Source organism: Lissotriton vulgaris, unplaced genomic scaffold (assembly GCF_964263255.1).
Source record: "Lissotriton vulgaris unplaced genomic scaffold, aLisVul1.2 SCAFFOLD_616, whole genome shotgun sequence".
Classification (NCBI taxonomy): Eukaryota; Metazoa; Chordata; class Amphibia; order Caudata; family Salamandridae; genus Lissotriton; species Lissotriton vulgaris.
The window spans coordinates 203,455-211,168 of record NW_028251520.1 but is presented as its reverse complement, the minus strand read 5'-3'; positions in this window follow the sequence as shown (position 1 = coordinate 211,168).

The following is a 7,714-nucleotide window of genomic DNA, read 5'->3' as shown; positions in this document are numbered from 1 at the left end:
GCCTACAGTTATCTGCTCTGCTCCACAGAAACACATTCCTGCTTAATGAAAAGGTTAAACATATTCCGCCTGCAGAAGATAGGGCCTAGCCTTTCTGTCTCCGTTTAAGTGATTTGCACAGCTCGCATCCATAGAAAGCCCATGGCCCCCACGTAATGAACCAAGAAATATATGCCCACACTGGCTCTTGGAGAAGAGCAACCTTTGCTTGAGTGACCTTTACTTCAGATAACACATCCTCCGAACCTAAGATATCAGATAGTACCCGATGCACAGGTCGTCCTGACACTGAAGGCCTCTCTACCAGCACGAAAAGTCAGCTCCCCCCAGTTCCCCAGTTACACGTCAAATTGCACGTCATGACCAAGTTGCGCACACAAGTAGGGCAAAGGTTCCAGCTGGACATCCAGACCCCCTCCATGCCATGCAGACCCCCTCCATGTATCCACTCACCTATGACTCCTTAGGTGTACGCCCATATGTACGCCCAGATACACACCCACATGCTCTTATCTCTCTCTTTCTATTGCTCTGCCTGGAGCGCTCCTCCTTCTCTATGCATTGTAATGTATATCCTACGTATAAATATTGTACTCTGTGAATAAAGATTCAGATGACGATCCTTCCTGAACCTTAGGGGTGATGGAACCCGATTCTCCTCTAACTGGAGTTATTGAAATAAAGCCCTTTTGAATCGGACACCACGGACTCTGCCTCTCATTTAATGCATGAACTTTCCTTTAAGTATAGAAATTATGACAGGGTAATATTTTATTTACCACACAACCGGAAACTGTAAGAAGTGCCAAATATATGACATTTAGAGAGGCACTTTCTCACAAGGAAAACCAAGCAATGAAGTGCTTAGAAAAGAGCTAAATAGCAAACATGAACAAACTTTTGAGCAATGGGAATCTCTAAAATCTCTTGAAACTAAAGCAATACCCCTGTAATGGAAGGTCACTGACCTACAATCTCTTTCTAAGATGACTCTACGGCAGAAAACAATTACATCGCCATCATTCATCAGAATTCAGACACTCCATGAGGAAGTTTGCAGAGGGCCTATGATTAGCCTGACAAAACATATATTGTGAATCGATACTGTGCTACAGGAACTGAGAACATTTTAGAAAACAGTGAACCTGAAAATATGAAATTAAAAAAAAACATAACTCTGGCTGTCAGTGTAATATACCTAAAATTGGTAGGACAGCCCAGAAAATCAGCTCACACACCATTTGAAGGAGCAACTAACATCGGTGTACATAAGTGACAGCCTAGTAGAAGCGAGGCCCCCATCCATACACAGCTGAGCATGAATTATACCAGAAAGTGAGAAAGACGTGCTAGCAACAGAGACCTGGGGCAGAACCAAGGCAGAACCACCCACCGGGCCCCACCTCACATGATCATATCAGGGCTTGAACATGTCTGCTCCAGTGTGACTCTTTCTGCTGTGCCCCCTCTGGAAACCTAGATGTAAATTATATTGATAATGACTTACATTTGGGTTTTCCGTTTTAAATCGTTACATTTTAGATTTCTTTACGGGCCTTAGGAGATCAAGAGCAGCGAGCTATACAGGCTCAGTCAGGGCTGTAAAATAAATTATATTTTCAATTATCCACTGCCATTTAAATGGCAGAGCTCGGCCCTCCGTGGCACCAGTCTGAAGAGAGCAGCCAGTGAGCAGAGCTACAGGCTCAGTCAGGTTGAACATTTAAATGCAATTTTCAAAAAGTAATTCAGACCTGAGCGGGCCACGGCTACGGCGAGTCTCCGCCAGTCTCTTTGTAATGAAGATTGTGGGATGTCCCTTCGGTCCAGTCGCTACAGGCACCAATTAACGGGCGGCACAGGCAGCAATGTGAGCAGTGCATGCAAGCAAACCAAAGAAACATAACTGCCCCTTTTTGGCGCTGTGGCCCACCTCACGAGTGACTACTTCCTGTCACTACGCCCGGTAAATTGACACAATGTATATTGTTGCAGTCACTTGACGCCATGTCAGGTGAATGCAGCCCCAGATGTAAATGGTAAGCGTGATGCGTGGTACTTGGCAGGACTGCAAGGGAAGGGCGTTAAACTGACTGCAGGCAGCCACTTCACACCATGTGGAGCAGTCATCCTGTCAATGAATCCACCCTTGGAAACATGGGCAGATTTCACTGTCTCTGCCATTTCACATGTGAGCTGGTGACACCTGGATGAATGTAGCACCTACCTGTAGGGATAGGGTGGCTGGGTGCTTGGCCTGCCAAGGTATCGGGGCATCACATTTTCAGTTCTGCGGATTCATGCAATGAAACGGTGCACTCTGGGAGTTCTATTCTTGTTCCGTTCAGTTGCACCCGCCGATCTCATGCATTCTCAGCTACCATGAAAGTATGGGATATTACTTACACCCGTGCGTTTTTATCCATTGTTAAGTATTCGCCGGGAGCCATAACATTATCCTGTCCCACAGAGCGGGCGTCCCGGCCATGCAGCAGGTGTGATCAGCAGTGTGGCAAGGCAGCCGAGCCCCATGATTCCGGTGCTGCCCGCTAACCATTGAGCAGCCATTCTTCACCTCCAATTTCATTAAAAAATTTAACTCCTGGCGCTCACCCTGTCAGTAGGACTTGACGTTGGGTCCCCACACAGCGCCACGGCCAAGTTGACACACATAACTTATCTGCGGCAGCACGGCATCGGGTTGCAGGGTAGATCAAATGTAACATTGTGGCATTGAGAGCAGAGCACCTCGGACCTTTGACTGTTACATACTGAGCCTGCTGCCAAGCGAAGTCTGCTGTGGCTCGGGCCGAGCGCACAGCACACAGGTGTCAGAGGCGCCAGCGCGCGCGCTAGCATCTGGCGTAGGCTAATTAGAGCAGAGACCGCCAACCTTGTGCTGTAATAGTGACCACATCAGGCAAGATCACATTAGTGGCCACCCCATGCTAGATTACTCACAGTGATCACTTCAGTACATTCGGCAGGACTGCCAGCAGTAAAGTAAAAAAGCCTTTTCAGATTGGAATTCCTCCATAAGGTTAATATGACATCCATAGCTGCCCCTGCCCCTAGCACCAAGGTAGTAATATCAGTAATACTGTATGATTTATCACTCAGATAGTAGCTTTACATATATTTTGGACATTCAGACATTTTTGTCTCAAAACATTAACTTATGAGTTCTGAAAAAACACACTTTTTTGTCTTGAATACACTCATTTGGTCTGTAGATATTAATTCAACAAAGCAAAATGTTCCAATTTGGTAGACTGGGATGCATATAAGAGAGCTACTTCTATCTAGTTGGAGAGCTTCCAGTAGCTCACAAGCTACTAGTTGGAGAAGCCTGGTTTACAGACTTTTGCATTAATTATTGTTTGCTTTGTGCACGGACATTGTAGGATAAACATTAGTGTATATGAGGTTCCCCATGCTGTGGGTCTGCCACAGAACAATACTATTCACTTGTATTACTTTTGCCCAGGACCACTTCTGACCAAAGGGGGTCAATCACTAGTACAATACGTGGAGAAGTGTGGCTCAGGGGTTAGAGGCGGCAGACCTGGAGCTTGAGTTCGGCCCGGGACCAGGGTTCAATTCCCTGCCTCGGCGGGTCTTGGGCTCAAAAATTCCACAGACTCGTTAATTCTCGCTCCGGTGCCTCCTCGACTCACGGGTTCACACTCTGCGACTCTGGGCAATAGCTTGCTTAATCTCCACAACGGCCCCTCGCGGTGGGATGCCTGGCTTTCACCTTGTGGATACCCTGCCAGGGTTATCTCACAGGGGAATACCAGGACGGGTTCCCTAAGCAAGCGCTGAGATGCCCCAGGGCAAGTCGTGCGCTATATAAGTTTCATTCATTTCATTTCAATACATGCCCACTGCAGCGCATGACCAACACCTCACCAAGACCTGCCCTTCTGAAGAAAACAAAGTATGAAACATATCAAAGTTGGCCAAGTCCTCGGCTACAACTTGTCATGCAAGAAAGCATTGTACAGTGAGTAAAAGATGTGTTTGCTTACATGTAGCGTCATGCATTGGAAACGGCTAGGACAGTCTTGCCAGAACTAGTGTGCAACTCAATACCTTGTTAATATTTTGAGCTCATGGTGCTTACGGTTTGTCCTAGGCCAGTCATCGCTGACTGGCACTGGGTTCATCCACAGAGACTTACTTAGTTCTTAGTTTTAAGCCTCAGATTCTACATGAAAGCACATTTATGCTGAAACATAACAAAATAAATACACATATCCCAGAAAAGTAGGCTGCTCTAAACGTATCTACAATACTGAATTTAGTAAGAAGTCATTTGTGTAGGTCAGTGCAGTAGATCAGTTTGCCACGATCCCTGAAGAATCAGGGTTGTCATGTTCAGTGGTTGCCAGAACCTACCTGCACCACTGTAGAATAGAGGCGGTTGGCAGTGGCACTGTAGAGCTAGCTGTTCTAACGGCTGACATATCCTGTGGGGGTTTCGGAAGCGGTAGGGACACTAAGCCCTCAGTTTAGGTCGTCCAAAAGACGCAGGTCCTGGGGGATTCCTAGTAACTACATGACAAGATGTCTTACGAGCTGATTAGACAAGTGAATACCAAGTCTGTTACAGCACATAAGCATGACACACTTTCAAGTCATACGCAGCACTTTATTAAACAATCTGAAGGAATATCCTGTACTATGAGTAAATATGACATGATGAAGAATGGTAGATGCGGGGAGCCTACACAGAAAGTAAATGTGCACAGGGTTAAGGGAGAAAATATTATGGTCATTTTGGTTATTATGATTTGCACAGTGTGCTATTGTCTAAGGCAACAATACTTTGACTAACCAGGGCTCGACAAATCTGAAAAATTGTACTAGTCCTTCAGGTCTAGTAACTTGGAAAATCCCCTCGACCCAACTGCAACCTACTTGACCTCTGTCTTTGAAAACAGAGCAAAAGTGACAAGTTAACAAGATTTAAAGGCATCTTTATTGCTTAGTTCCTTTGTGAGCAATAAAAATGCCTTTAAATCTTGTTATCTTGTCACTTTTGCTCCGTTTTCAAAGGCAGAGGGCAAAAGTTAGTTTGTTTCCTACTCGCCAGAAAGGGCGAGTAGGAGCTAAAAATAGCTTGTCCTCATCCATTCTCCCTCGCAAATGCGAGCGGGCGAGTGGATTTGTCGAGCCCTGCTAACCTTTCAGATATGTAATCAATAATATGAAATGACAGCGCAATTTAGAGACATAATTAGATTGTGATGCTGAGTGGTAATGGGTTAAATAACAAATTTAAGGCTAGCACAATAGATTTATGGCTGAGAGGCCCCTCCCCGGATGCAGTATTGATTCAGGAAACACACTAGATTGAGACAAGCATTGGAAATGCAATAGGTCTCGCAGCATTAGAGTTAGTGCTTTTAGAATTGTTTATGGGTTTTTTTGTAAATCTTTAGCATTTTTGTTTCCTGTAGCCAATGCTAAAGAATTTAAAAAAAAAGCCATAAACATTTCTAAAAGCTCTAACTCAAATGCTCCGAGACCTATTGCACTGTGTGAGGGTGAGGGGTTGAGGGTGAGTGAGGGTGAGTGAGGGTGAGTGAGGGTGAGGGTGGGTGAGGGTGAGTGAGTGTGAGGTGTTGAGGGTGAGTGAGGGTGAGGCGTTGAGGGTGAGTGAGGGTGAGTGTGGGTGAGGGTGAGTGAGGGTGAGTGAGGGTGAGGTGTTGAAGGTGAGTGAGGGTGAGGGTGGGTGAGGGTGAGGGAGGGTGAGGGGTTTAAAATGTTACTCAACAAGTGATTAAATTGCATCCTAAAGTACGTAACAGCTTTTTACTAACAGAGCCCCTTCTATCACTCAGAGTAAAATATTTATTGAAAAGTTGCAATTTGCACTTAGCACAAAAAAGTCTATGTGCACACTTATAATAAAAGGTGCCCCTCTTTTATTATGTGCATTCCGGTGATGATAAGGTTTTTTTCAAGCACAGCAGTGAACTGAAAGAATTTGCTGCAGTGGTGTGTTTACCAAAACATATGGTAATAGCATGCAAGATAGTTTGTTTAAACGCTCTCTCCAAATATTTGTAGGTGAAAGGTATAAATCCATACAGGGCCTGCCTAGCATTCCATCCTTTTGAAGTAGACAAACAAGAACCACGGCGTTGGCTAACAAGCCAGTATATAAGTAAAAAGCGCTTGTGTTTTTTTGCAGTGCTGTAACAATGGAAACGATTATTCCACATTACATTCGTACAGAATTCCACCCTAACAATTGTCAAGCAAAAGCTTAGATTATGGAGTGGCGTGTGTAAAATCATCTGTAATCAGGCTTATTACAATACGGAAGTTAAGCTCTTTCTTTCGAAAATGTAGCCTACTTTAAAGCTGTTAAAAAATGTAGCTCATGTCATAACAACAAACGTAACTATAGACTGCTTGGGTAAATTAACAAAAGGCACATCGAGTTTTCCCGCGCTCACTTGACACAGTCGATCATCGGACAGAGTATTCTGAAATAGGACAGCAGTTTCTACCTACGATTCTCAGGAAAAAATATTTAGGCCCAAAAAGAAATCCACTGAATTATCCATCAACTGCGTGGACGCTTCGTCCAAAAGGGGCCGCGATATTATCAGAGGAAAAGATGGAAGCCAGCTAGTCATATTATTTATGACAAGCCGCACGTGACAAGCTGAAGGGCAGGTAGAGAAAAAAAACAATATCCCAACTGGTAATATTTAGGAGACAATTAAGTATGTATGCTAAAAGCATTACTAGTACCGAAATAAGGAGACTGAGAACAATTTAAGGACTTGATTTGTTATTCATCATATGTTAAACAAGAGGAGGGAAAAAAGAACAAATAATAAACAATTATACAGTTATGGCAGCACTGTATGAACAAATCAAAAACAACCCGATTGTACTTGGTGCTCAGGTATGTGCAGGTGACATAGGTGGCGACGCAAGTAACAGAAACGGACAGCGTGAGCGGCGCAAGGTGAGTGATAGTGTCAATATATACAGTGAAAAAAGTGGCTCAAGAATGAATTACAGAGGTGAAAGAATTTAGAGAGTTATTGATTTGAAATGAGTCATCATGGAAAACTGCGCCATGTCTTGCGCTGTGTTGTCGACGACGTTTCGATCCTCGTCAATTGGGATCGTCTACAGGACAAGATTGTGTTGTTTAGAGGGTGCTGTGGGAGGGAAAGAAGAGGTCAGGGAGGGAGGGTAGGAGGTGCGTGCAAGACTATAGAGCGGCTCCTAGGTGGGCCGTCTAAGAGACTGCTGCGCATAAGAGCAGGGGGCATGAACACTACCAGGGTGGTGAAGTAAGAGCCTGGACATAAGGTTGTGTGTCAATTCTGGGGCATCTGGGTGAGTAGGCAATTGGTAGGGGAGCAAGGGCGGCCAGGTGGGGGGAAGGGGTGAAACACAGAGTGGCGAAGAAGCTCACGGTGGCTGTGCAGTAAGCGGGAAGAACAGAATGAAGAGAGTAGCCTCAACGTCTGCAATCACGTCATGGTAATGGGCTAGGAAGCCGGCAGGTAGGTGAGTCTAGAAGAACATACCGAGGCGGAATAGCGAGAGGCAAAGGACCCGAACTCGCGATGTGCAATTAAGTCAGACTAAGGGTGACAACGAACAGTTTCAAGGTGGGGGCCAGGAATGGGAAGTACAAAAGCCGTGGGTTAGTAAGGTCAAAGTGCAGGAGGAGGGA